This window comes from Grammomys surdaster, unplaced genomic scaffold, assembly GCF_004785775.1.
Source record: "Grammomys surdaster isolate TR1022 unplaced genomic scaffold, NIH_TR_1.0 211, whole genome shotgun sequence".
In the NCBI taxonomy this organism is placed as follows: domain Eukaryota; kingdom Metazoa; phylum Chordata; class Mammalia; order Rodentia; family Muridae; genus Grammomys; species Grammomys surdaster.
In genome coordinates, this window is record NW_021604656.1 from 4366457 (window position 1) to 4370605 (window position 4149).

The window sequence follows — 4149 nt, forward strand, 5'->3', positions numbered from 1 at the left end:
AGGGGGGGGGGAGAGAGACAGAGACAGAGACAGAGACAGAGGCAGAGACTGGAAGCCAGTCTTCTGCTAGCAGCCTTCAGATGAAGGTGTAGAACTCTCAGCTCCTCCTGCACCATGCCTGCCTGGATGCTGCCATGTTCCTGCCTTGATGATAATGGACTGAACCTCTGAACCTGTAAGCCAGCCCCAATTAAATGTTGTCCTTATAAGAGTTGCCTTGATGGGCTGGAGAGATGGCTCAGCGGTTAAGAGCACTGTCTGCTCTTCCAGAGGTCCTGAGTTCAATTTCCAGTAACCACATGGTGGCTCACAACCATCTGTAATGGGATCTGATGCCCTCTTCTGGTGTGCATGAAGACAGTGACAATGTACTTAAATAAAATGAATAAATAAATATAGAAAAAAATAAAAATAAGAGTTGCCTTGGTCATGGTGCCTGCTTACAGCAGTAAAACCCTAACTAAGACAAGGTCAAAGAACATGGTGCTGGCACCCGGAGAGCTCCTTCTTGCCAAACTGTAACGTGGTGGAGGACATACACGCTGAGAGAGCAAGCTATCAAAGAGATGCTTGATAATAAAGCCACTCCCCAAATCATCCATTAATCCATTCATGACAGCTGGTCCTTCAGAATCCAATCCTCCCCAAATCCTGCCTCTCAGATGTGGCTCTTCCCTGTAATTCCAGCACTGGGGGTGCTGAGGCAGGCTGGACTGTGAGTTCAGGCAGCCTGGATTACATAGTGACTTCCAGGGAAGCCTGGGTTAGAGTAAGGTCCTGTCTCAAAAAAAGAAAAGAGAGAAAAAAAAGAAAAGAAAAAACTTTAAAATCAATCCTTCAGCACTGCTTCGCCAAGGGAATTCACAAATTCCCAATATAAATGTTTAGGAAACACATTCCCAAGTCATACTGGTGTCTGTATATAAAATATAAGCACACAAGACACTTGCAAATGTACAGAAAAGAGAGAATGTTCTAGAAGTATAGAACTGATAAAGAAGATTGAGAAAGGCACCAGCATCATGCCAGGATTAGAAAGAGTAGTCAGAGATCTTTAGCTTAGCTTTAATTTTCTTACGGATAAAATTTTAAATAATTTAATTACTATAAAGAACTCCCCAAGAATCCATCTTTATTTCTGCTGGACAGCCATTCTTGGTAGGATTTAATACTTATTTGGAGATGTGAGACCATCGTCACTCTTGGCCCATTTGGTTGGCTGGTGTGCCCTTCCACCATAGTCCCCTCTGCTCTCTTCTTATCAAACAGCCTTGGTGGCTTTTCCTGGGGAGAAATGAGCAAGCTCCACTCAGCCAAGATGGGGTACCAACAACAGACCAATGAAACGATTCCACTCAAGTCTAACCTCATGACTAATGAATTTAATGCCTTTTTTCTTTTTTTTACTGGAGCCTGTGTAACTTAAACAGAGCATTCCCACCAACCATTATGAAGTATTTAAATACCCTGGCAAGAGGAGAGGTCTCAGTGTTCCTAATGGGCTCTCTGGGAGCTCCTTGTGGGCTGCCACATAGGCTGTCTTGTGTGGGCAGCCACAGTTGCTCTGATATGGAGACACATGGCATCCTAGAGGACACAGTTCCACAACAGCTAGTATGAGTCGATCCTTTCTCCTTCCTCCAAGCTACTCCACTCCTAGAATCCCTCAAGGTCTTGGGCCTCCACCAGGCTAACCACACCTCATCTTCAGGAAGAGGAAGCCACACCCATAGCTTCCTCTCCTACCAGTTCACTAATCCATGGGCTATATTTCACAGCAGGCAAGATGGCACAGAGCTGGTCACCTCCGCAGAAGGGAAGCCATGGAGGGTAAACATTATAAAAGAAGAGAACATCTATTATTTTTTAAGCCAGTTTTGCATCCTGACAATACCCTCCCTACAAAAGACCTGGGCTAAGCTGTAAGGTTCTTAAAATGCCCAGGGAACCCAAGCCTGTGCTCCAAGCCTCTTCCAGACAATTTTGCTGTTTCTTACTAGTCTCTGTCTGCAACAGTCTGCAACAGTCTAGGGCTGGGGGGAAGGTGTGCCATCACTCGGTGACCTTAGTTCTGGACCCGTACAGAGTCAGGTGGAGGCACAGGCTGCTCACCTGGAGCTCTTGCTGAAGATATTCGGACACAGCAGTGGACTATGCTCCCTTGAACATCCACTCTTCCCCCCAGCAAGGGAGCACAAGATGCACCCTGTGGGTGGCCTGGCTTGCTAATCAGGTGACTCTGGCTTCTGAGTGTGCAGAAGCTGGAGGTCACTTCCACAGGGAGAGGAAGGGCTGGATGAGGGGAGCTCACATAGTTCGTGCCACTGAAGCAGATGCCAGTCAAGCATCAACTGTACAGCTCTGCACAAGAGTTTGGAACATGAATGTTTCCCTTGGGAACACTAGGGTTTGGACAAGGGCTGCTCCATGGCCAGTTTAGCATATCTCAAGAAATTGGCTAGCAGGGAAGAGAAGACCCAAAGGGAAAGAGGAAGAATGACATGGAACCAGCCATGATGCTGGCTCTTGCTCGAAGTCGTCCATCTAGCAAAGATGTGTGGGCAGGGATAACCTTATCAGTCAGGGGCCACCATACTTCTCTATTGCTCAAAGCCTGGAGCCTGTAGAACAGAACCAGAACTGAGTGACCAGAACCCAGAAAATGGTGCCAAGCACCTAGAATCAGAATCTGAAATCTAACATACAAAGCCTGAAACTATCAGAGCCAAAGCCAAACTATCAGAGCAATCCCTCAGCAGCGGAGACTCGTGGCCCAGAGTACACATTAGAATGTGGATTCAAGAACCTGCGGCTGAGCTCCAAGCCCACAGCATAGAGCCCAGGACTCAAGATTTTCTAGAACTAAAGAGTCAGGGGGAAAAGATGCAGAGGCTGGGACTGCCTCAGACACCAGGCAAGCTCACAGCCTTACCCTCTGGCCGGAACCCTGAGACCAGTGATGGTCAGGGGTGGAATCACAAGAGGAGGGAAGTGAAAGGAAGAGGTAGTTTCTGAAACAAGCAACACACACACACACACACACACACACACACACACACACACACACACACACTACCCTCAAAGCAGCCTCAGCTATTTTGGCCAGACTTTGGCCTTCCTCATAAATGAGTGACCAGAGCCCAGGCTCACAAGATTAAAGATTACACAGAGTGCTTATTCTCTATACCGGGTTGGGGCATCATCAGGTCACAGAAAGGCTTATCTTCTCCAAATGCTCTTGGCTGGAGCTGGGCAGCTCAGAATGAAGTCCAAGCTCTCCAAACTGGGAGATGTGACCTCTGTCTTTAATCCTAGTCCTCATGCGGCAGAGACAGGCTGGTCTCTGTGAGTTTGAGGTTAGTTTGGTCTGCAGAGTGAGTTCTAGGCCAAAGGCTATGTAGTGAGACCTTGTCTCAATCAATCAACCAATCCAGGCTCTCCAAAGGTGAACTATGTCAGGAGACCAGGCTATGTCAGGCTGCTTTGTGCCCATAAAGGGTGGTGGTGGGATGTGATCATCGTAACAGCCAGCCTGCTGCTGAGACCATGTCCCTCACAGTGGTCTGATTCCGGGAAGGAATGGTCACTGCTGTCTTCCATGTCGAGCACTGCACTGACCCACAGTGAGGCTTATGAATTTATTAAGTTAATAACAAGCTTGTGAGAGAAGCCGAGAGCCCTGACAACACTGATTGACAACTCTGTAGGATCACAGGGTTAGTCAATCCAGATTGAGTGGCTCCAGCTTCGTAACCCTGTCACTCAGGAGGCTGAGGTTCGAACTGTGAGTTCAAGGCTAGCCTGGGTCATACAGTCAGACCTTATCTGAAAAAAAAAAAAAAACCCCAAATCCAGTTTATGAAAAAAGTGGTTATGAATGCTGCTATGTCCCCCCTCAATTATTCTTGGGCTTTGGGTTCTACTGAAAAACTTCATATAAAGCAAACCACGTGTTTAAATACAAATGGTCCAGGTGTGGCAGCACATGCCTTTAACCAGGCAGATTCACTCATGTGCCATAACGAATGGGAATTCGTAAGTTCAAGGCCAGCCTGATTTATATAGCAAGTTTCAGGGCAACTGGTTACACGGGGAGACCCTGTCTCAAAACAAACAAACAAACAAACAAGCAAGCAAGCAAACAAACAA